This window comes from Manis javanica, chromosome 4 (genome assembly GCF_040802235.1).
Source record: "Manis javanica isolate MJ-LG chromosome 4, MJ_LKY, whole genome shotgun sequence".
Taxonomy (NCBI): domain Eukaryota; kingdom Metazoa; phylum Chordata; class Mammalia; order Pholidota; family Manidae; genus Manis; species Manis javanica.
Window position 1 is genome coordinate 89,813,810 of NC_133159.1, and position 26,803 is coordinate 89,840,612.

Here is a 26,803-nt window from a genome sequence, read left to right on the forward strand (position 1 = left end):
CTTTCTTCTCTCTGTTGTTTGCATGAAATATCTTTTTCCATCCCTTGACTTTAAGTCTGTGCATGTCTTTGGGTTTGAGGTGAGTTTCTTGTAAGCAGCATATGGATGGATCTTGCTTTTTTATCCATTCTATTACTCTGTGTCTTTTGATTGGTGCATTCAGTCCATTTACATTTAGGGTGATTATTGAAAGGTATGTACTTGCTGCCATTGCAGACTTTAAGTTTGTGGTTACCAAAGGTTCAGGGTCACCTTCTTTACTATCTTACTGTCTAATTTAACTCGCTTGTTGAGCTATTATAAATGCAGTCTGATGATTCTTTATTTCTCTCCCTTCTTATTCCTCCTCCTCCCTTCTTCATATGTTGGGTGTTTTGTTCTGTTTTCTTTTTAAGAGTGCTCCCATCTAGAGCAGTCCCTGTAAGATGCCCTGTAGAGGTGGTTTGTGGAAGGCAAATTCCCTCAACTTTTGCTTGTCTGGGAATTGTTTAATCCTTCCTTCATATTTGAATGATATTCGTGCTGGATACAGTAGTCTTGGTTCGAGGCCCTTCTGTTTCATTGCATTAAGTATATCATGCCATTCTCTTCTGGCCTGTAGGGTTTCTGTTGAGAAGTCTGATGATAGCCTGATGGGTTTTCCTTTATAGGTAACCTTTTTGTTCTCTCTGGCTGCCTTTAATACTTTGTTCTTGTCTTTGATCTTTGCCATTTTAATTATTATGTGTCTTGGTGTTGCCCTCCTTGGATCCCTTGTCATGGGAGTTCTGTGTACCTCTGTGCTCTGAGAGGCCATTTCTTCCCCTAGTTTGGGGAAGTTTTCGGCAATTATTTCTTCAAAGACACTTTCTATCCCTTTTTCTCTCTCTTCTTCTTCTGGTACCCCTATAATATGGATATTGTTCCATTTCGATTGGTCACTCAGCTGTCTTAGAATTCTTTCATTCCTGGAGATCCTTTTATCTCTCTCTGCATCAGCTTCTCTGTATTCCTGTTCTCTGTTTTATAGTCCATTAATGGTCTCTTGCATCTCTTCCATTCTGTTTTGAAGTACTTCTAGAGCTTGGTTTATTTCTGTATTCTTCTTCCTTAGTTCTTGCATATTTCTCTGCAAGTCCATCAGCATGGTTATGACTTTTGTTTTGAATTCTTTTTCAGGAAGACTGGTTAAATCTATCTCCCCAAGTTCCTCCTCAGGGGAAGATGTGGCAGATGCTTTAGCTGTCTGGGTTAGTCTTGTCTGGATCATATTTTTTTGCCTTGTCATGTTGACAGGTGCTATTGACTGTCAGCTGGGAGGGCCAAACTTTTCACTTGCTAGTGGCCTTTCTTTCCTGGGACAACTGCGACCCCTAGTGTCTTGTGTTGGGTAATTGTGTGTAGACTGGGTCTTTGTGTCTTGCCCAGCCAGTATGGAGGAATTTCCCTTTCTGTGGGCGTGATCTGCCTTAGGCTGCTTCTCTGCTGTTTGGCTGTTTGGATGTTTACCTCTGTGAGGGGTCTCAGAGCTGTTGCCCAGGGGGTTAGTGTGCCCAGTTTTCCCTGTAATTTCCAGTCACTGGGCTGTGACCTGTGTTATATCCATCCAGCTGTTACGTCCCTGTCCCTTTAAGACTTTCAAAAAGTACTCACTTTTCTTTGTCACAGGGGCATCAGCTTCAGAACCCACTCAGAGTTCTTGCTGCCATGTTTCCCTAGTTTCCAGCCCTCCACGCATGCACTGTGTCTGCACTCTGGTGCCGGTGGCTGGGGCTGGGTGTTTGGCAGTCCTGGGCTCCCTCTCCCTCCTGCTGGGAGCTGGGGGGATGCATGCTTGGATCCCGCCAGGCGGTGGGTTGTATCTTACCCCTTTCACCAGGCACTGGGCTCTCGCATGTGTGGATGTAGTCTGGCTGTTGTCCTGTGTCTTCTGGTCTCTTAGGATTAGTTGTATTTGTTGTATTTTCAAAAATATATATGTTTTTGGGAGGAGATTCCCACTGTCCTACTCACACCGCCCTGTTGGCTCTGCCCTCCTAAGCATCTTTCTTATGCTAGTGAACCTTTCTATGAAGAACAGACTGGAAAGTTGGAAATTACTTCTCAACTACTTTTCATTTTGGTTCACAATAAGAATTATGTTCTGCCAATTCAGTTGGCAGGCATTTCCAAGCTAGATTTCAGTTGGTTTCCCATTTTTCTGGTCAATGGAAGCCAAAGTCAGAATGTTGGTAAGATGAGCCAGAGTATTTCTCCTTCTCCTGCCTCAGGTTTACCTCTGGCAGCTGATACAGCATCTCCAGGGCTCCCAATGGAATACCCACCATGCTTTTTTCCTTAGTGTCTCTGAACTCTGGTGATGTCTTCCTCTTTAGTTTGTCTTCATTAATAGGAAGAACTTTAATCTTGGGAGCTGGAGGTGGGGAATCACTGTTACCTTTGGCTTCCCAAAAAACAAATTGCTTCCTTTAAATGTTCTCTGTTTAATTCTTAGATTGGTTTTTGTGTTCCTGGTAACTCTGAGTGAAATATTTTGGACATTTCTGCTCTCAAACAAGTACTGGTTTGGATACAAGTAATGGAAAGGATAACAGAAAATGAAAGCACAGGTCAATTAATAAATTGCTTATATCATGTGCCTTCTCTAGGTGCAAAGAGAATATGGAAACAAGGTCTTTGAATTGTAGAGAGAAGTGCTACATCAGACTCGGTGTTTGGTGTCTAGTCAAAGCTTCATTTATATCAAGAATCTATTGAAATAGCTGAACTCAGCATTCCAGTGTCTAGTTACCATTTGTTGATATTGAACTACAGTTGTGACAGAGGCTTCTTGATTCCAATTTTCAGATGTAAATGTGGCAGTATGTTCTTAAACTCATTATTTCCACCCATGATCTCTGATTTTGTAAAGCACTTCCACTTGCTACTCAAAAACAAAAACAAAACACCTGCCTGAAGTGGACTATCTATCTGTATGCAGCACTAATTGATATAATCTGAATGTTTAAAAACACAAAAGTAAGCTTACATTAAGATATTACATTTTACATTTTGAGACATTTAATATTTTTATCTGATCCATTTTGAACTATAATTTATAAGAGAACTAATGTTCACATTTTACTAAATGTATGAAAAACATTTTTCGTACAATATTAAATATTCTTTTCTTTTCTTAAAAAACCTGACTTCTAGCTATTTATAGCCCTTCAAGAGTTTCATAAAGCTTGGATTGATTAAACAAATAAAAACTAAATCCTTACTTGAAAGGCAATTTCAAGTGGTTGTATTGTCATGAATTTAAAATTATATTGTTAAAACAACTTTTTCAAGGGCATCTAATAATCTGAAATATCTAACAACACAAAAGATTTAAAGTTAGGAAAATCCAATTTCTCTTAGAAAGTTTCTTTTTTTCCTTGTTGTGTGGGATCCCAGAATTAAAATGTTAATACATATTATTATATTTTAATTTACATTTTAATCCAGCAAATATTTCTTTTAATTACAGTGGTGTTACCAGTAGTACTATGTGATCTGGGAAGCTGAACTGTTATGTTGATATGAATTGGTAAATTTTCCTAATGCTAATTATTACCCTTTACCAGGAGATTGTGAATACCACACAGTATACATTACTAATCAGAAAATACCCAAGGATAAGGTTACAATGTGTAGAAAATTAAAATGAGACATGGCAATTTTGTAGGAGATGGATTTAAGTTCTGAAACAGACAGATAAAAGAATGAGACTGTGTGTGTCAGGCATTCTTGCGTGTGTGTGTGTGTATTTATATTTATATTTATATTTATGTTTATGTTTATGTTTATGTTTATATTCATATTTATATTCATATTTATATTTATATGGAGAGAGAGATCTATATGTAAGAGATATAGATACAGATATAGATATAAATGTAGATACATATATAGAGAGAAATCCTTTAGTATTCTTGGGGTGTGTATTTTTATATGTATTTAATAATAAAAAACATATTTACTCCATTGTAGTAAGTCAGTTGGCATTTTCACAAAAATTGGTAAATTTTAATTACTACAGCATTTAAGAGGATCTCAGAAAATACTTATAATGAGCTGAAGTCGTATGTTTTTGTTGTCACCCTGGAGCTTTAAGACAACTGCCATATGTTGTCTTTATAGTTGCTACAGTTGCCTCCACTCTGTGCAACAAAAGTACTTATTAAGTTATAGTGGTTTACATAATACATTCCACTGTAACTCATATAGGTTTGAACAATGACTGTTTTTCTTTTCTTTTTTCATTTAAAGATACACTCTTCCTCCCTCAAAAAAAAAATCAAAGTGATAGTCAAAGTGAATCACATGGGCAATAGTGTAAACAAACAAAAGCAACCATAATGAAGGAGGGATCAGAAAACGTGGACATGAAGAAGCCTTTATTTCCATGGTGTTTGACCTGGGAAGTAGCATTTAACCTGTGTTGTGCTGTTTCTTTCTTTAGTTCAAGTATGGTAGTGGAGATGAATTCTCCTTATGTACATTATAAGCATGAATTGTTGTGGAAACATGAAGATGAAAAAAAAGACTGCATATAAAAAACATAAAGTATACAATGAAATACAAGTTCAAAGCATTTTTATCAGTCTTCTTGCAAAATAGTTTTGAAAGCAAAGGGACGTTAACAAATCACATGATGCCTTTGATGGTCAAGCAAAATACCAAGATCTTCTCTTGTAACAGAGCTCTAGAAATGACACACCCTTTTTCTTTTCTTCTTGAATTCTTCTGCCTAGGACATACAGTGGGGGTGTCCATCCCCTCTCCTTGCTTCCACACTTACACCAGGCCATACATACAAAAAAAAGGGAAAGGGTAGGTGTTACATTCTTTTGGTACCACCCATGACAGAAATGAGCTCAGCAGTAACCTTTACTTTCTCTAGGTATTAGTGATACTTTTATTAGTGAACTGACTTGCCCAAAAGTCTATTTTCTAAGATTCTCTGAATTCTATAGGAATAGAAGATTTCTTCTAGTCTGGTTGGATACTACTAACATTTTAAGACATTAAATAAAATGGGAATACATTTAAAATAATTTGAGTCTTGTCTTTTATTTCACTCTCTCCCTAATGCTACCACCACAAAGCAGGGATAAACCAGAATTTCCTCCAGAATTTTTTGTAATTTTGTCATGTCTCTGATTTTAAAGCCTGTGAGGATGAAATATTGAAAAAGTATCACTAATACCTAGATGAAATATCATTCTTCTGACAGGTTTTTATTATTCTTTTTGAACATCATCATGGACTTAATAGGTTTTTTAAAAAACTGATTTTTAACAAAATAAATTAACTTTTTTCAGATAACATTATTTCCAGGTTACTACAGGTTGATTATTGTAACCCTGCTTAAATGAATCCATTTTGATATACATGTATTTGTTTTTATATAAAGATACACATAATCATGTGTGTGTATTTATTTGCCCATCTATCATGTATTTATCTTTCTAATCAATCTATCTAAACTTTTGTTGTACTTACGATGAAGTCTTTTAGGCCTATCAAGAACATGGAACTATTCTTGGTACCATTCACAGAAAATTAATTCTGTTAAGTGGAAAGACCAGTGTCTGGATAACAGAAGCACTCACAGTTTTTATAAGTACCAGTAGCAGAGCTGCATGAATACATGTCTACTAACCACTTGAATGAACCAGGAAGAATATTCTTTGTTCATTATTACATTAGTATAACTTTTTTTATTCATTTTGCTATCATTAATCTATAATTACATAAAGAACATTATGGTTACTAGACTCCCCCATCACAAAGTCCCCCCCACATACCCCATTACAGTCACTATCCATTAGTGTAGTAAGATGCTGTAGAATCACTACTTGTCCTCCCTGTGTTGCACAGCCCTCCCCATGCCCCCCACACTATACATGCTAATCCTAAGGCTCCCTTTCTTTTTCCCCACCCTTATCCCTCCCTTCCCACCCCTCCTCCCCAGTCCCTTTCCCTTTGGTAACTATTAGTCCATTCTTGGGTTCTGTGGTTCTGCTGCTGTTTTGTTCCTTCACTTTTTCTTTGTTCTTATACTCCACATATGAGTGAAATCATTGGGTAATTGTGTTTCTCTAACTGGCTTATTTCACTGAGCATAATACCCTCTAGCTCCATCCATGTTGCTGCAAATGGCAGGATTTGTTTTCTTCTTATGGCTGAATAATATTCCATTGTGTATATGTACAACATCTTCTTTATCCATTCATCTACTGATGGACACTTAGGTTGATTCCATTTCTTGGCTATTGTAAATAGTGCTGTGATAAACATAGGGGTGCATCTGTCTTTTTCAAACTGGGCTGCTGCATTCTTAGGGTAAATTCCTAGAAGTGGAATTCCTGGGTCAAATGGTATTTCTATTTTGAGCTTTTTGAGGAACCTCCGTACTGCTTTCCACAATGGTTGAAGTAATTTACATTCCCACCAGCAGTGTAGGAGGGTTCCCCTTTCTCCACAACCTTGCCAACATTTGTTGTTGTTTGTCTTTTGGATGGTAGCCATCCTTACTGGTGTCAGGTGATACCTCGTTGTGGTTTTAATTTGCATTTCTCTGATGACAAGCGATGTGGAGCATCTTTTCATGTGTCTGTTAGCTATCTGAATTTCTTCTTTGGAGAACTGTCTGTTCAGCTCCTCTGCCCATTTTTTAATTGGATGATTTGCTTTTTGATTGTAGAGGTGCATAAGCTCTTTATATATTTTGGATGTTCAACCCTATACTGGATCTCTCATTTAAGAAAATATTCTCCCATACTGTAGGGTATCTTTTTGTTCTATTGATGGTGTCCTTTGATGTACAGAAGCTTTTCAGCCTGATATAGTCCCACTTGTTCATTTTTGCTTTTGTTTCCCTTGCCTCGGGTGATATGTTCATGAAGACGTCACTCATGTTTATGTCCAAGAGATTTTTGCCTATGATTTTTACTAAGAGTTTTATGGTTTCATGACTTACATTCAGGTCTTTGATCCATTTCAAATTTACTTTTTTTGTATGGGGTTAGACAGTGATCAAGTTTCATTCTCTTACATGTAGCTGTCCAGTTTTGCCAGCACCATCTGATGAAGAGACTGTCATTTCCCCATTGTATGTCCATGGCTCCTTTTTCATGTATTAATTGACCATATATGTTTGGGTTGATGTCTGGAGTCACTATTCTGTTACACTGGTTTGTGGGTCTGTTCTTGTGGCAGTACCAAACTGTCTCGATTACTGTGGCTTTGTAGTAGAGTTTGAAGTTGGGGAGTGAGATCCCCACCACTTTATTCTTCTTTCTCAGGATTGCTTTGGCTATTCAGGGTCTTTGGTGTTTCCATATGAATTTTTGAACTATTTGTTCCAGTTCGTTGAGAAATGCTGTTGGTAATTTGATAAGGATTGCATCAAATCTGTATATTGCTTTGGGCAGGATGGCTATTTTGACAATACTAATTCTTCCTAGCCAAGAGCATGGGAGCATGGGATAAGATTCCATTTGTTAGTGTCTTCTTTAATTTCTGTTAAGAGTGTCATGTAGTTTTCAGGGTAAAGGTCTTTCAATTCCTTGGTTATGTTTATTCCTAGGTATTTTATTCTTTTTGATGCAATTGTGAATGGAATTGTTTTCCTGATTTCTCTTTCTACTAGTTCATTGTTAGTGTATAGGAAAGCCAGATTTCTGTTTCATTAATTTTGTATCCTGAAACTTTGATGAATTCTGATATTAGTTCTAGTAGTTTTGGAGTGGAGTCTTAGGGTTTTTATGTACAATATCATGTCATCTGCAAATAGTGAAAGTTTAACTTCTTCTTTACTAATCTGGATTCCTTGTATTTCTTTGTCTAATTGCCCTGGCTAGGACCTCCAGTATTATGGTGAATAACAGTGGGGAGAGTGGGCATCCCTGTCTGGTTCCCTATCTCAGCCTCTCGCTGTTCAGTATGATGTTAGCTGTGGGTTTATCATATATGCTCTTTATTATGTTGAGGTACTTGCCCCCTATGCGCATTTTGTTGAGAGTTTTTATCATGAATGGGTGTTGAATTTTGTTGAATGCTTTTTCGGCATCTATGGAGATGATCATGTGGTTTTTATCCTTCCTTTTGTTGATGTGGTGGATGATGTTGATGGATTTTCAGATGTTGTAACATCCTTGCAGTCCTGGGATGAACCCCACTTGGTCATGGTGCATGATCCTTTTGATGTGTTTTTGAATTCTGTTTGTAATATTTTGTTCAGTATTTTTGCATCTATGTTCATCAGGGATATTGGTCTGTAATTTTCTTTTTTGGTGAGGTCTTTGCCTGATCTTGGTTTTGGGGTGATGTTGGCTTCATAGAATGAGTTTGGGAGTATTCCCTCCTCTTCTATTTTTTTGAAAACTTTAAGGAGAATGGGTATTATATCTTCTCTGTATGTCTGATAAAATTCCAAGGTAAATCCATCTGGCCTGGGTTTTTTTTCTTGGGTAGTTTTTTGATTACTGCTTCAATTTCATTGCTGGTAATTGGTTTGTTTAGATTTTGGATTTCTTCTTTGGTCAGTCTTGGAAGGTTGTATTTTTCTAGGAAGTTGTCCATTTCTTCCAGGTTTTCTAGCTTCTTAGCATTTAGGTTTTCATTGTAGTCTCTAATAATTCTTTGTATTTCTGTTGAGTCCGTCGTGATGTTTCCTTTTTTGTTTCTGATTCTGTTGATGTGTGTTGATTCTCTTTTTCTCTTAATAATTCTGGCTAGAGGCTTATCTATTTTGTTTATTTTCTTAAAGAAACAGCTCTTGGTTTCATTGATTTTTTTCTATTGTTTTATTCTTCTCAATTTTGTTTATTTCTTCTTTGATCTTTATTATGTCCCTCCTTCTGCTGATTTAGGCCTCATTTGTTGTTCTTTTTCCAGTTTCAATAATTGTGATGTTAGACTATTAATTTGGGATTGTTCCTCCTTCTTTAAATATGCCTGGATTGCTATATACTTTCCTCTTAAGACTGCGTTCACTGAGTCCCACAAAAGTTGGGGCTCTGTGTTGTTGTTAACATTTGTTTCCATATATTGCTTGATCTCTATTTTAATTTGGTCATTGATCCATTGTTTATTTCGGAGCATGTTGTTAAGTCTCCATGTTTTGTGGGTCTTTTTGCTTTCTTTGTACGATTTAGTTCTACTTTTATACCTTTGTGTTCTGAAAAGTTGGTTGGTAGAATTTCAATCTTTTTGAATTTACTGAGGCTCTTTTTGTGGACTAGTAAGTGGTCTATTCTGGAGAATGTTCCATATGCACTTGAGAAGAATGTGTATCCTGTTGCTTTTGGATGTAGAGTTCTGTAGATGTCTATTAGGTCCATCTGTTCTAGTGTGTTGTTCAGTGCCTCTGTGTCCTTACTTATTTTCTGTCTCATTGATCTTTCCTTTGGAGTGAATGGTGTGTTGAATTCTTCTAAAATGAATGCATTGCATTCTATTTCCTCCTTTAGTTCTGTTGGTATTTGTTTCACATATGCTGGTGCTCCTGTGTTGGGTGCATATATATTTATAATGGTTATATCCTCTTGGTGGACTGAGCCCTTTATCATTATGTAATGTCCTTCTTTATTTCTTATTACGTTCTTTGTTTTGAAGTCTATTTTGTCTGATACTAGTGCTACATCACCTGCTTTTTTCTCCCTTTTCTTTGCATGGAATACCTTTTTCCATCCCTTGACTATTCGTCTGTGCATATCTTTGGGTTTGAGGTGAGTCTCTTGTAGGCAGCATATCAATAGGTCTTGTTTTTTATCCATTCAGTGACTCTATGTCTTTTGATTAGTGCATTCAGTCCATTTACATTTAGGGTGATTATTGATAGGCATGTACTTATTGCCATTGCAGGCTTTAGATTTGTGGTTACCAAAGGTTCAAGGTTTATTTCCTTACTATCTAAGAGTCTAACAACTCACTTAGTATGCTGTTACAAACACAATCTAAAGGTTCTTTTCTGTTTCTCATCCTTTTTCTTCCTCCTCCATTCTTTATATATTAGGTATCATATTCTGTGCTTTTTGTCTATCCCTTAGTTGACTTTGGTGATAGTTAATTTAATTTTGCATTTGCTTAGTATTTAGCTGTTCTACTTTCTTTACTGTGGTTTTACTGCCTCTAGTGACAGCTATTCAACCTTAGGAACACTTCCATCTATAGCAGTCTCTCCAAAATGGACTGTAAAGATGGTTTGTGGGACATAAATTCTCTCAGCTTTTGCTGATGTGGAAATTGTTCAATCCCTCCTTCAAATTTAAATGATAATCTTTCCTCATAAAGTAATCTTGGTTCCAAGCCCTCTGCTTCATGGCATTAAATATATCATGCTACTCCCTTCTGGCCTGTAAGGTTTCTGCTGAGGAGTCTGATGTTAGCTTGATGGGCTTTCCTTTGTCTGTGATCTTATTTCTGTCTCTGACTGCTTTTAACAGTCTGTCCTTCTGTCCTTATCCTTGATCTTTCCCATTTTAATTACTATGTATTTTGTTGTTGTCTTCCTTGGGTCCCTTGTGTTGGGAGATCTGTGGATCTTCACGGCCTGAGAGACTGTCTCTTTCCCCAGATTGGGGGAATTTTCAACAACTACCTCCTCAAAGACACTTTCTATCCCTTTCTCTCTCTTCTTCTTCTTCTGGTATCCCTATAATGTGAATATTGTTCCATTTGGATTGGTCACACTTTTCTCTCAATATTTTTCATTCTTAGAGATCCTTTTTTCTCTCTGTGCCTCAGCTTCTTTTTATTCCTCTTCTCTAGTTTCTATTTCATTTATCATCTCCTCCACTATATCCAACCTGCTTTTAATATCCTCCATCATGCTCTTCAATGATTGGATCTCCAACCTGAATTCATTCCTGAGTTCTTGGATGTCTTTTCATACCTCCATTAGCATGTTGATGATGTTTATTTTCCCTTTCAGGAATAGTCACGAGGTCCATATCATTTAAATCTTTCTCAAGAGTTTATTAATTTTACTCTGGACTGGGTTTCTTTGGTGTTTCATATTTGTATATGGCCTCCTCTAGTGTCCAGAAGCTCTGTTCTGGAACTGCTCAACATCTGAGGCAATGTTGGGGGTGACAGGGGAGTGAGTTGTATTGTTGCCTGAGGGAAGGACAGAGCTGTTCCCTGCTTCCCTGCTACTGTGCCTGTCTCCACTGCCTGAACCAGTGGGTCAAGCACACTGGTATAAGCTTTTGTCCCAGAGCAGACATATATGGATCCCTGCTTTCCACAAGCAGCCAGAATCCCAGTCTTCCCAGGAACTCTGCCCGTATTAACTTTCCAACCTGGTAGTCATGCAACTATCATGAAAGCACCATGAAATGTAGATTTGTGCTCCCAGAGCAGATCTCCAGAGCTAGGTATTCAGCAGTCCCAAGCCTTTGACTCCCTCCCTGCTCAGTTTTTCTTCCTCCTGCCAGTGAGCTGGTGTGTGGGAAGGGCTTGGGTTCCACCAGGCCACGGCTCTGGTACGTTACCCCGTTTGGTGATGTCTGCTATTTTCTCCAGGTGTATGCAGTCTGTGGCCATCCTCTTTCCTCTTTCTCTCTCAGGACTAGTTGAACCAACTAAATTTTCTAATTGTATCCAGTTTTAGGAGGAAACCTTTGTCTCTCCTTTCACACTGCCATTTTTAATCTACATTAGTTTAACTTTATAATTCAACTTACCTCCAGTAATTTAAGTTACTTCATGCCATTTTCAAATGAGAAGTCATTTAATTGTCCTTGTTTTTTGTTCTGTCCATTAACTTCCTTTATTATGCCTATGATCTCTCATTGCACATGTGATCAAATTGTTTTCATCCCCAAATATGGAAGTTTTCCTTTTCCTTCTTAACATGTTTCACAATTCTAGCTGTCTTCTAAAATTGGCTCTAGAGTGTTCAGGTTCTGATGATCATTTTGATCATCATGACCAGAGAGTCATTCATCTGAAATACAAAATAAATGGAACAGTTACCTACAACATCACTAGAGAAAAAATACGCACAAGCAATACAAAAGACACAGGGCAGACAACATTCCAGATTAGAATTACATGTTGTTAAGACATACAAAAATAGCAATCAAAGAAATACAGACTTTTTAGAGCCTAACATTTGTCGACATTAGATCTAAAATTTTCTCATATTACTAGTAATTTATATTTTATAATATGCAGTTTAAGAACTTGAATTTTAAAATGGACCATACCAATTTTCTAAAGCCAATTAAGAATGTCATAAAATGTGCAAAAATAATGTCAAGATTCTTAAATCTTTACAAAAAGTTTAAGGGAAAAGCATACATCATTTACATGGTTTTTGTCTGGAGCCTGCAAATTGAAACAAAAATATACACCAAAACATTTATATAACAATATATTTTACTTAAAATTGTAAGGTCATATTTTATGATACACATTCACCTCTTCCACACACACCCTCATGCCATTTATTCATTTATTTTAGAGCCCCCAGCTACCTTCATCTTTTCTTTACAGAGGCAGCAAAGACTGATAAATGACATTACAGCCATTTCAGATTTACTACAAAAACTCCAAAGCTTGACTCAATTACAAGCATCTTCTTTATCCTTACAATTTTGCTTTGTGTGTTAACTGTATCACTGAGAAGACTACAGATTCACCCTGTGTCTTGGTAGTTTAGTTCATACGATTTTTAAAGCACCCTCAAATCTAGTTATATTGTTTCAGGAAAATCTAAATAAGCCAAGTAGTTTTAGAGCTTCCTTCTTGTACTTGGTTAAGTCCATGGGTTAGTATTTATTTGTGCCAGGAGAAAAATCACATGTGACTCCTCAGCCACCTGTACCCTGTCCAGCAATTTAACAGCTTCATATTATCTGCTTTGGGCCTGATAAATCTAAAGTGTCTTTTTTTTAACTTCCAAATTATAATTCTATAAAATCAGAGAAACTGACCCTACCTGATCTTTGTGGAAGAATCACTGTTTTCTTAACCCAAAGTATCTCTGGATGTTAGTTTGAAATGTGCAAGATCTCCTACTGATTAAAAAGAGAGTATCAAGAATTTTCATTGATTCAAGACAATGTAGATAATACCTTGCGTCAAGACACCAGATACAGACACAATCTTGATTTCACTTTTTGGGGCATGATGTTCTTACCAGTCCTTACCTAAGCCTGGGTCTTTTCCCTCCCTATTCTATTATCTTCATTTGTTCAGGAGGTAGATGGAAAATTCTTCTTTATCTGAGTATTTTTTTTACTTTCTTCCCCTTCTCTCTAGTAGTCCCCTAAATTCTGCTGCATCTCATTTTCTTTGTAAACTAACAATGATACATTTTCTCCAACACTATGATATATTGCTTTTCTGCCCATTTCTGGATTTTCCCTGCCTTCATTATGGTTTGAATACTCTACACATTTTACCACCTTTTGATTGTATTAAAGAGAAAAAATGCAACAATTCTTTGATAATATAATGCATAACCTCACAATAAGATCCTATAACTAATCAAAGGTTGGTGGTGGAATGGGGTCAGTCCTTGTAAATTTTGAGTGGCATGGTAGCTTTTAATTCAAGTGCAAATTCATTATCTCCATCTAAATTATCATTTTTGAAACTCAGAAATTAATTTTTCATTTGAATAGCTACACACACACCACTTGAATATCAAATATCAAATTGAGGACCACAAATTATCCTGGAAATGATAAAATGTAATCCACTTTAATTTCTCATACCTTTGCCCCAATCATTTAGCTGTTCCAAGCAGAACTTTCATAAAGAGTTGCCTTAACTTCTAAACAGCATTACTATCATGTTCTCATTTAAGAAATTTTTGAAAGCACTGCCCACTTATTTTACTCATATTAGTGTTCAGTGTATTAGCCCTCATTGATGAAGCCTAAAACCAGTGTTTTTTACAAGGAAAAACTTGAGCACATACTTTCTTAAGAAGAGTCTGACACAGGTAAATGCTTTATACTGAAATTAATTGGTTTTACTTTCAGATGGGATGAAGTGTGAATGAAAAGATATTTCCTTATAGAAATACTATACCTTCCCAGACTTAAATTTAAAAACAAAAGAAAAATATGGAAATATGGGCCTCTCTTTATATCAGACTAATTTTTTATGTTTCCTACATGTTAAATCAGTTTCTGTTTCTCTCTTCCACATTTCAAGCCTTAGTTGCTACGCAATTTTCTGCCCAGAAAATTGCTTTTATCATGGAGTAGAGTCTTCTAGACCTCTGCAATCCAAACATCTATAACAGCATAGTAGGGGGAGGGGATTTCAATTTGCCAGTGACACTGTGCAAATGAAGGTGTGTCTTTCTGAATTTGTGAAGTTCCATTTGTATATGTCAGTGCTTTTATATATTTTAAACTTTCACCATCACCAAAAGTCTAAAATAAGTAACACCCAGATAGTATGTATTCATATCTATTATATGATTAAGACATTGTTTACAAATATGGCATTTTCCTGGATTTTGTACATAACCTTGAGTTAGCAAGGTCATAGCTTCATCTGGTAGGAGAAAAAAGAGTCAAGGACCAGGTGTGTCTCCCTATTTCTGAAATTCTGGAAAACCCATTTCCATTAAATTCTTATTTCTTTCATAATTTACTAGTGAATGAAAAAGAAAAGAAGTACAAATGTTTTGTGTATCTGAAAGTAGCAATGAATCCCCATATATTATAAATTTCCAAATAATAATTTCCTTGACAAATATGTTTCAATTTTGTTAGTATTTTTCCTTGTTTTTCATGAGACAATTAATCTATTTCTTCCTATGATTCTTTTCCAGAAGGAACATCTACATATGACTAGCTAAATATTCTCATTAAATACTATTGTTTTCTAAGAAACTATTTTATATATAGTACTTCTCTGGCCCACCCAAAAAAAATCCTTTAAAAATAATACTAACATTTATCAGAATGTATCTTTAGAAATATAATTTGGTAAAGCTTAATATATTTTTAAAACAAATGAATCTTCACAGCTTTTGTAAGTAACACAATTTCATTTTAATTTATCTTAAGGAGACATGAGCCTTTAAGAAAAAATTTAACAGTGACTGTTTCAGCATCAATGAGACATTTGAGAGGGAGAAGTATTGTTGATTTTCACTTTCAGCACTCCTCAGAATGTGGCAAAAGATCTGCTGTCAGTTATACCCACAAGGTATGCTAAACCTAAAACCAACTTAGAAAACCTTCAATCAAACAAACTACAGCTAACAATAATTATAAAAGTGTGACACTGAAATAGAACAGTTGAGGTAGAGATTTGTACCTCAACATAGGATGCTTATTTCTAAAGTATTAAAGATGGATTGTTTAATCTATGAGAAAGCTGGATAATATCTAGAAAAAATGTATAAATTTATATCCCACCTGAAAATAATGCACTGGTATACATTCTAGCTGTGTTAAAGCTTTTAATATAAAAAAATAAAACCATTAAAGAATTAGATGGAAAATTAATATATATTAATTGGATGAACTTTTGTAAGAGTGATATAAAAGGTAAAATTCTTGAAATGTTAATAAAAATTTTATTACAAAGAAATTAAAACAAATCCTGAAACCATCTTCTGTTAGATTAAAAGTATTTTAAATAAATTAAAGTCAAACTATAAAGCAAAACGTCTGTCAGGCACTAGAGACAAAGATTTTATATCTTTAATCTGTAATATTAACAGTAATATGAATTAGAATATAAAAACATTATTAACTCAATATAATATAATATTATTGTGTTAACCTTAAATTAAAAGTCAGTTACCGTACCAACAAGAGCATGTTTACTTGGGAATAGCAGAGAATTGTAATGCAAGTTACATCAGGACCACAGGCATGTCCTGAGAACAAAAGAGAGGAACCCTCTTTTATAGAGGAAGGGGCTGGGTTAAGAGGGCTGTTTCTAAACACCAAGACCATGGAGGTAGACCAGAAGTCCCACATACTATGGCTTCTCTTTGGCCAAGTTGTACTATTCTCCTGTTGGTTAGACTGTGGTAGGGAAGTGGATATCTTTTTATCTTCCTGCTGGGTGATAAAAATAGTATGACATCCATCTCTTCTGATAGGCTCTGGGATTTATGAGAAGTTATGGACATGGGAGCTTCTACAGGCCTCTCAATACTATGTCAATGAGATTTCCCGTAATTACTTACTAAATAGGCAAATAAGCAAACTGTAAAATAAGAAACACAAAAGGTGTTTGTTTATATAAGAAAAATACTTTGCCAATACAAAACAATTACAAATTGAAGAACAGGGGCAGTTTTTCACTTCTCAGTTTTTATAGTAAAAAGTAATGTTAATAACCAATGCTGGTGAATGTATGTAAAAGTAGACACTTTGTGCACTTCTGTAAAATAAAATCTTTATGAAGGATAAATATATTCATATCTTTAAATTTTTTCTTACTCTTATACCTAAAAATTTCCCTTGTAGGAAAACAGTAAGACACTATTAAACAAGTGAAGAGTATAAAATCACCAGCATTATCCTAACAACTGGAAGATCTTATAGAAGTTTTACTCCCCATTGCTGAACTCTTTGAAAAGCATCTATTGGGCATGTTTCATAAACTAGGCCCTATTTTACATTCTGCATATACAAAGATAAGTAAGACCTGGTGCACGCTTTTAGGAGCCTTAAAATTTGCTCTATGTATGGTGGGGGTATATAATGTTATAAACAATTAACTTTACTAAATGTCTGTAACAAAGATAGGTATCTGTCTCATATAAGTATGAGGTGAGTGGTAATATTTTAAAAAATAACCTCTAGTCCAGCGTATTTGAGTTTTAAGCAGGTATTTTGTTTGCTTGTTTATTTTTGTGTTGTTTTGTTTACTATATCCTAAGTTCTGCATTGCTATAATATATGGCATTTAGTCTCCAGGATAGTCACCATTGATTCTGGCCTTCCCTCACCCCCTTCATACTTTTCTCCTCTGCTGAATAGGGTTAATCTTTGCAATCACTAGGATATTGTGGAAATGACCATGTAGCTTCTCTTTGTGGGCCATGAAAGACATGATGGCTTCCATACTTCTCTCTGGCATCACTTGCTTTTGGGAGTAGCCCACTGCCATGTTAAGAGGAACATTCAAGCAGCCCTGCAGAGAGGTCCATTTGGGGAGGAACTGATCTTCCTGACAACAACCAGTTCCAACTTGCCAGGTGTGCTAGTGAGCCACCTTGCTAGTGAATCCTCTAATACTATTTGAGCCTTCACATAAGTGCAGCCCAAGCTGACATCTTGACTGCCACCCTTCGAGAAACCCTGAACCAGGACTGTAAGCTACCCTTAGATTCTTGACACTGTGAGATAATAAATTCTGACAAAATAAATATCTGTTGCATAGTTCCAATATTCACAAGTATCAGTTACTGTTTTTGTGAAATAACTCTAGTCCCCCCAAAACACTGTTCAAATGGGTTACCCTAGTTCATTAACTATGAGTAAATACAGAATATGCAAACTTTGCTGCAAGCTCTTCAGTCTGTAAATATTTATGTAAAAAAGAGATGCTATCATTTTCAGTCATTAGTTATGTCACTGTTGTTGAGTTTTGGCACTCATTAGTCACTGCACATCTGTTATTCTGTCAATTCACAGACAGTAAAGCATGTAATTGTGTTGTGTCTTTGTGCCTAGAAATAAATCCATGTGTCACTTGACAAAGATGCAATCAAAAGAGGGCATTGACCAATAAAGATGAAAGTATAGCAAAGAAAAAAAACTGAATGTTTTATTGCAATGTGCAAAAACTGCAGGATTCAAATCAAATGTAAATGGAGTTAGAGAAAACATTACAGAACTGCCCCATTTTTCACTGCTTTGAAATTATTAGTATTTTTTTCTGTGAACTTTTGTTAATGCCATGGGAAAGTTGAGCATTCATGTGAGCACAGGAGATATACACAATATATATATCTGCCATTTCTTGCTGTGCCATCTGCAAACGGCCTTCACAATGTCCCATATAACAGAATTATGGTGAATCCTCCTTATGTGGAAGTTCAACAAGACTCAAAGCAAGTACAGGTAAGTGTGTATCTCTGGGATTGAGCAGGTGGGATCGCTAATAGCTCAGAAAAGCCAAACTTTTTGTTTGTACCAGAATGCCCTTAGAATGCAGAAAGAAGGCAATCATGTTTTAAGAAATTGGAACAACAAAGGAACTCTGTCTAATCCTTCCTTACAAGTGGGAATTCCCCATATCCACTTGTACTGCAATGATGACAGGGAAGGAAAGATAGGGCAACTCTTGGATTATTTTTTCCTTTCAGTCCTTTATCAATAAACTCAGGGTAGAGAGTATTGGTAGAATGTGTACATATGAAGAAGTGAAATAAAAAAGAATAATTGAATTAGTTTTTTGAAATGTTTCTACTCTTTCAGTAAGAATGGAATACATATGCATGCACTAAGGATGAAATATGAATTGTATAATTTCTATTGTTCCTCATGTGAATTAAATGAACTTATGCTTGTTTTTAAAGCTAATACTGAGTACAATAAATGTGAATAATAAAATTCATGTTAGTAATTAAAATTTTTATTTTCTTTATTTAAAAAGACATTAATTAGCAAATATAAAAACACTTTAATAGTACATTTCTTCTGGTTTTCAAAGACATCCTTTTCCCCTGTTCCCCAAATATTTTCATTTTATACCAGGCCCTGCAAATGATGGAGCTAGTGCTGAATGAGGACAGAGTCATATGGCTAAAGAATGCAGTGAAATCTAGGAAATATAGACTATTTGCATATTCTAGTGTCTCAGAAAAACTGGAGGTGATATTTCAAGAAACAAACAGCATTCACTTCTTGATAATTTTTAAAAGTTTGGCAAATTCGGTCTAAAGAGTCATATGCTCTGCACAAGATTCTTCTTTTAGTTTTCTCTGAAAATACAGAATATTAAAATGTAATAGTTGACTGAATTGTGATCTACTCCGTTCCTAGAATGCTTATCACAATGCTACCATGTAATGCATCCTGCTTCCAGGTCAACAGGAAATGGAAGGGAAAGTGGACAATTGTAAACCCACAGGCAAGAGGGATGCATGCAGGAAAACTGGACTTCCATATAGTTATGCCATCAGGACAGTTTTGTGCATAGGCTGTAAATGAAGTATCTCAGTAGATGCATCATTCAAATTAGGTGCTAAAGACTTTTATTATAATCCACATCCACATGCTCTATCCAGGCAAATATCCACACCATCCTAAATCAACCACCACACTTTTGTTCTTTTATCTTTTTTGTCCTTAAAAAAATCATTTTTCATACATACAAATATTCCTAGAAATGCCCTGAGTTTTTACAATCAGGTGCTATTTTCTAGGTGTCTCAGTTTTTGAAAAAATTTGGTCTCAAATTTAAAAAAAGAACCAAATCAGTAAATAAGTAAACATCTGAAGAAATGAGTGTCTTATATAAGTACACATATAAACATGTGTACTAGGTATAAAAATTTCACATTTGTTGAAGAATGCAGGATTTTTATCTTCCTCATACAGTAGTGTGATTTAAATTATTCTTTTGGCCCGATATCATAAGAGACATTCCAATTCCCAATGCTGTGACATCTGTGCTCTTTGCAAACCTTTGCCCAATGTTTTTATTAACTCAATTTAATAGAACCTTTCTTATGGTGACCTTAAGAATTTAATAACTCCTCAATGCAAGGACAATACCACCTGCAGGCTCCACTGGGATTAAACTGTGGTAGTTCAATATGTCTGCTGGAACACATTAAAGAAAAAAGGCGGAGGGGGGAGCAAGAACACAAATCAGTCATTTCCCTCTAACCGACAAGTACCGCTACTGTTTATGATGGTCCCAGACACATGTAGAATATTTCTGTGGTTGCTAAGGCAATATGCAGCTCACTTGCAGCTCCTTAGTAATATTAATCTAACTTTGATCATGTCAAATTGGCTAGCAATCTTCAATTTTAAAGTGTCTGTCTTCCTGACAGACACTCTGCATATCTTACAGATACGATCAATATGTTATTAGTCAACAACCTCATGCTAGCCCATGAATTAATCCCTTTCTGTCAGCCTAGCAGTTTATGGTCTTTGTAACCTCATCCTCTCAGTATGGATGGGACCTAGCTTAATCCAATTAAGGCAAAATTAACTTTTTTTCCTTGTGGTACTCTCCATCTATGTTAATTCAAATCTCTGAGGACAGCTGCTCCAAGCAAATAATTTTATGCTTGACCTTTTATGTGCAAGATTAAAGTGGTATAGATATATGCATGGCAAGTCAATGAGCTGTCTCTATTTTCACCCTCCTTAACTTCCTAGTAGTACAAAAAAAAAAAAATCAGCTGAACACAGAAGATGGCTAAATGACAGTGATATATTTATTTGGGTTGCAAAAAGGCTCTGCCAGTTTAGCTTTGTGCTTAGTATATGCAATACCTTTGTCATTTTGAAAGGTAAATTAATAATAAGTGGTGACAGTACTATGGGCAGTATTGTAGATTTGACAAGCAAAGGATGCTAACATTCTATAATATACAAAACTAATCATTTATATTCCTGATACTTGCGTGATACAGTAACATTACCTACTAAGAAAACACTGATTGGAAAGATCAGTTCTTTCTGAATCAAAACATTAAAACTAGGCTTCCTCTATCATTTGATCAATACAAAGATTATATTAGGATAATACAGCAATCTTTATTCTAAAACCATGGCATACTCAGCTTTGAGACTCTGTGACTATCATGTTTTAAATATTATGGATGTAGTAATCCCCAGGCTAATATTTGAAAGGAGTTTGTCTCATGGGCAAAATTGTTTCCATTTTATATATCTTCCTTCCTCCTATAGCCTCACCTTAACTGACTTTGGTCTTTAACCTCCTTTAAGGCATCTCAGAAAATCTTGCTTTCCTCTCCAAACAAAACCTGTTCTGAGAAGATAAATGACACGTCATTTCCACGTCTGTGTGAATTTAAAGAAATATGTTGTCTCCTTGGAGCTCTGTGAGAATAAAAGCCTTTGACCCTGGTACAGAGAAGTGAAATACTGAGCAGAAAGCAATGGAAATATTTTTACTTCAGCAAACACCAAATATTGTTTTTTGCTTATAAGTGATTATTGCTAAGGACAACTGTAAGAGGCAAAGATTCTACAAATAGCAGAAAAATGGTCAGCCAAAATCAAAATATTAATTTATTTTATATTTCTTATCAGCTACAGAATTTAAATGTGTGTATAACTTATACATTTATTAAGATGTATTCTGAAAAAATAGCAAACATATATTTTGGCTATCCACATTTTCATAAGGTACATTTGTTTTTCTTTATTCTGTTTGCAGTGCATTGGGCTGTCCAAATATTAGTCATTTTATCATCAGTTCTATAATATTCTGTCCCTTTCCATGTAAGTAAAGACTCCCCAGTCTTCTCACTCTTTCCTTCTGAAATTCCATATAGATGTGTTGAGTATTTGCATTCTTCCAAGTGCTTTAAATTTTTTTACTTTTTTAATCTCAGTTTTGCCTCTAGATACTCTGAATCTTTTTAAACTCATTTTGGATGATTTTCATGGAATTTTGTTTCTTTTTCATCTTTCATTTTACTTTTAAGTGATCAGCTATATTTTATTTCTTTAAACAAAATAGCCATACTTATTTCAGATGGTGTATCTGACAAACAGAAATGTCTTCTAAGTATTTGGGTACTTGCTGCCTATTGTTTCTGCTGGATGACATTCACTGTTCTTTGTTCCCTTGTGTGCTTGGTGATTTTACAGATCATGGGACTATGGGAATAATATTTTGATTCTTATGTAAAGAGTTATTTCTGTTTCTCCAGAAATAAATTTTTGTTTCCCCCAGTATAGACCACAAACTCAGAGGAGGGTCATAATATTATGGGAGCTTCAGCAAAGACTTTCCCCCTTTTCCATGCACCCAAATTGAGACAGAGACATGATTTACTATTTCTTTCTGTATTTTAGATGAATTTCTATTTTATCTTTACAAAGAAAATGTAGCATTTGGGTTTCAGTTAAATACAAAATGTTTTTCATTAGATTCCCCACTAAGTTGCCTACCCCAAGATTTTACTTTCTATCTCTTGATTCTTACTGGGCCCTTAGAAAATTAAAATTTGTGTAAGTAATCTCAACGAATTAATCTCAACTAATCTGTTGCAAACCCATGCTTATTTCCAGGGGTGTCTGGCCCTTGGTGTGACCCCTGGACAAACCTTAAAAAATTGTTCTAAGTAATGATTAGTGTAGTCCTATTATGCTAGCATGTGAGACACCAGGAGGCAAGTTGTAGCAGTTTATCAGCCTTATTTACAGAAAATGAACAAATTGATGGTTTATATGTGGCTTCTGTTTTGTTCTCTTGGTTTCAGCCATTGTGCATAGCAATGCAGATTGGTTCTGGCTACATGAACAGGGATGTGTGAAAGTCTCTCCTCCTTCAATGACATAAAGGTGCTCCTGAGATCTAGTACAACTACCTCTCCACATGGTGATTAACAATCTGAAGACAAAGTATGAGTTGTGCAACTAAGAAAGGACTCTGGGGGTTATATATATATAAGTCTTGGGTCTGTCTGATGTTTGCCTGTGCTTTTCTTTCTCTGTCTGTAGGGTGTACTCTACCTTCTGTGAGTTCCCTGTGGAGGATTGTGTATTTTTTCAATAATCTGACCTCACGTAATTGCTGCTTAAGCATTTGGCAGATACCCTCAAGGTAAAGCCACCTTCAGAACTCTCCTTACCTCCTGCTCAAGTCCCAAGTTTCCTGCTCTCTTTGTTTTTAGCCTCTGGAATTTCTGATTCTCTTGCCCAATTAAGTTTCCATTTTAAAATATTTTTTAAGATGTTTTATTGAGCGGTTTTAGGTACTCTCAGTGGGAAGGTCATTATGTCACACTGCCTGGGATGAAAGTCTGTGAAAATTGATAGAGAAATTGGGAAAGAAACTGCAATTAAAGGAAACATCACCTATTATTTTCTCATCTGGGTCTTAAAATAGATTTTACTGAAATAAATTTCCAAATGTTTATATTGCATAACACTTCCATCATTACCATACACACACATGCATGCATGCACACACACACACACACACACACACACACACACACTCACACACAGAATTGCTTAGCATTATGTATGTATATGTGTATCACTTATGTATAGAATAAATTGAAAAATTCTTAAATGTTGGGGAATTAACAATATTTCTGAAATAGTCTTCCCAGCTTTGTTACTTTTATCAGATAGTTCACCATTAAAAGTTCTTTACATTGGCCTTAGGTATTATCTAATACAAAATGACAAATTATCATAAAGAGATTAAGCCTTAACATAATTTTCATCCTAAAGTGAATGAATATAAATGACTTTTTTATTGAAGCATAATTAATATATAATATTAGAAATCCTCACCCCAACTGGTATAGTTACTATCTGTCAGCACAGAAAGATGTTACAGAACCATTGGTCATATTCTCCATGCTGCACTTTCATCCATTTGGCCAACTTATAATTGAGATTTTTGTGCCCCTTCACCTCCTTTACCCTCTCCACCCACCCACTCACCTCAACCCCTCCCATGGTGGTAACCACTAGTCACTTCTCAGTGAATATATGATGTTTTATTATTGAAAACAGACTTATAATGAGAAAGGAAGGGGAAAATGAGTGCATTGGTAAGCTGGAAATCTTATGGGAAAAGAGTTATATGCTAGTTCAGAAAGGGGTTAAATAAGAACTCAGGGGACCGAAGGCAAAGTTGATCACATGTGTTTAGTTCTGGTCCAATATCCCCCGATAAACTCAGAAGAAGCATCATAGTTTGACCTAACATGCTTTTGTTGGCCAGACTATGTCTCTTTGGCAGAGACAGGGAGAAGTGCCTCTCTGCCTGTGTGGGTTCTACCTGCCTGGCCTCCTTTTCACTGGCACCTGTCCCTGCCTGAGTGGGGGCAGCAGAGCCCCCATGAGTGCTCCACGACTGAGCAGCTGTGATGAGAGAGCCTCCTTCATTTCTGAGCTAGAAGATTTTAGCTGGTTTAATTTTGAGAAAACCTCCAAGTAAACCCTTCACTTGAAAAAAGATGAAAGACATTTCACATAGAGAAATCATCCAGGGACCTGAACAAGGAGACAGCTGGATATAGACTATTTAAAAATCTGTTCTGCTGGCTCTGATAATGTAAAAGGAGGATACAAAGTTCTGTATTGAGCTCAGAGAGGGTGAAATAAGGCATTCAGTCTGGGGAATTTCTGCTGGTCTTATGAAATTCCAGTCTTCTGAAAATGCCAGTTTTTTCCTTAAGAAACACATTGCTGTGAACTAAAAATAAATAAATAATAATGTTTCAGTATTCAAAAACAACTATTCAGTATTAAAATAGGAAATTCTTTGAAAAGATGGTGGCATGAGAAATGAGACAGAGACCTCCTCCTAAATCCTCATATAATACGAAAACATAAATAATACAACTAAACCTGAAAAAGCAACAGGAAAGAAGGCTGCACCAGACTGCACACACCTGGAGGAAATAACAGACCTCACAGAACAAAGTAACGTACCAAAGCCGTGACTCGGCAGGACCCAAGCCCTTTCCCCACCCCAGCTCACTGCCTGGAGGAAGAGAAACAGAAAAGGGAGGGAGTGGAGGCCTTGGACTGCTGAATACCTAGCTCTGGAGATCTGCTCTGTGAGCACGAACGTACATTGCATGGTGCTCCAGTGATCAGTGGGGTTGGAAAGCTAAGACAGGTGGAATACCCGGAGAGACTGAGATTCTAGCTGCTTTTGGAAAACAGGGATACATATCTGGCTGATCTGGGTGGGCGGTCTGAGAAACCTCTAAAAGCAAGAGGGCTGTTAAAGGGACAAAGATTGTACAGAGCTTACTAATCAGGAGAAAGGACAGGTAAACAGAATTGTCTGGGTGCACTCTGCCCAGCAGGTTGGGAACTTTCACGATCTTCTGGTGCTCCAGCACCCTGGTTGGCTATGCAGCTCCAAGGCCCCCCACCGTGATACTCAGCCTGCTGTGCCTTTCTCCCAGCCACCCTGTACCTGGCACGCAAACTGGCAAACCCTGCCCTGGCATCAGGCCTGCCAGTGGGAAGCCCCACCTACAGCAAATACAAATGCAAAGCATAGAGGCTTACATCTGTATGTTCAGCCCACTGATTCTGGCAGTGGTGACAGGCATAGTAGCCAGGAAGCAGTAAACACCTCTTTCCTCCCCCCAAGTCACCAGCACTACTCCCATGAGACCCCTGACATCCAGGGGTTGTCACTCCAGGGGTTGAGCAGGTCCAGAGAATAGATTTCTGGGCACTAGAGGGCACCACATACAAATACGAAATGTCAAAGGAAACTGGGTGAGAGAAAAATCTCAATATTCCTAGAAAAAGTGTCTAGTGAGACTGAACTAATAAATATTCCTGAAAGAGATTTCAAAATAAACATCACAAATATGCTCATGGAGGTAAAGAAAAATATTCAAGAACTCAGGAACAAATTTAGGATGGAGATCCAATCATTGAGGAACACAATGGAGGGTAGTAAAAGCAGATTAGATTTGGTGGAGGAGATGATAAATGAAATAGAAATTAAAGAAGAAGAATACATAGAAGGTGAGGCACAGAGAAAGTAAAAGATCTCTAGGAATGAAAGAATACTGAGAGAACTGTGTAACCAATCCAAAAGAAACAATATTCATATTATAGGGGTACCAGAAGAAGAAGATAGAGAAAAAGGGATAGAAAGTGTCTTTGAGGAAGTAATTGCTGAAACTTTACCCAGTCTGGGGAAGAAGATAGTCTCTCAGGCCATGGAGGTGCACAGATCTCCCAACACAAGGGACCCAAGGAGGACAACACCAAGATATATAATAATTAAAATGGCAAAGATCAAGGATAAGGACAGACTATTAAAATTAGTCAGAGAGAGAAATAAGATCACATACAAAGGAAAAAACATCAGGCTATCATCAGACTTCTCAGCAGAAACCTTACAGACCAGAGGGAGTGGCATGATATATTTAATGCAATGAAGCAGAAGGGTCTCAAACTAAGAATACTCTGTCTGGGAAGATTATCATTTAAATTTGAAGGATGGATTAAACAATTTCCAGATAAGCAAAAGCTGAGAGAATTTACCTCCCACAAACCATCTCTATAGTCTAGTTTAGAGGGACTGGTATAGATGGAAGGGTACCTAAGGCTAAATAGCTGTCACCAGAGGTAATAAAAAGGGATAGTCAAAGAGTAAGCAATATGATACCTAATATATAAAGAATAGAGGAGGAAGAAAAAGAGGTGGAAAAAAAGAACCTTTAGATTGTATTTGTAATAGCATACTAACTGAGTTAAGTTAGACTCTTAGACAGTAAAAAAAGTTACCCTTGAACCTTTGGTAACCATGAATCTAAAGCCTGGAATGGCAGTAAATACATACCTATCAATAATCATCCTAAATGTAAATGGTCTGAGTGCAACAATCAAAAGACATAGATAAAAATACAATGGATAAAAATACAAGACCCATCTATATGCTGCCTACAAGAGACTCACTTCAAAGCCAAAGACACACACAGACTTAAAGTGAAGGGATGGAAAAAGATATTTAATGCAACTAATAGGGAGAAAAAGGCAGGTGTTGCAGTACTTGTATCAGACAAAATAGACTTCAAAACAAAGAAAGTCACAAGAGACAAAGAAGGACATTACATAATGATAAAGGGGTCAATCCAATA

General features: G+C 36.3%; 1 long non-coding RNA gene across 3 annotated transcripts in view; it reads right to left on the bottom strand.

Moving 5' to 3' along the window:
* Window positions 1-4,444: 4,444 nt before the first annotated feature.
* The window catches only part of LOC140848716 (uncharacterized), a 30,250-nt gene continuing 7,891 nt past the window's right edge, over window positions 4,445-26,803 (bottom strand). For 2 of the 3 annotated variants that reach the window (XR_012129826.1, XR_012129827.1), the window contains exons 3-7: window positions 22,799-22,969; window positions 20,889-20,964; window positions 12,959-13,034; window positions 11,700-11,962; window positions 4,445-4,799 (exon numbers count right to left, since the gene is read on the bottom strand). This is a non-coding gene — a long non-coding RNA (uncharacterized lncRNA). Of the gene's footprint in view, window positions 4,800-11,699; window positions 11,963-12,958; window positions 13,038-20,888; window positions 20,965-22,798; window positions 22,970-26,803 lie in introns of all 3 variants that reach the window. The other variant, XR_012129828.1, reaches the window with a different exon arrangement.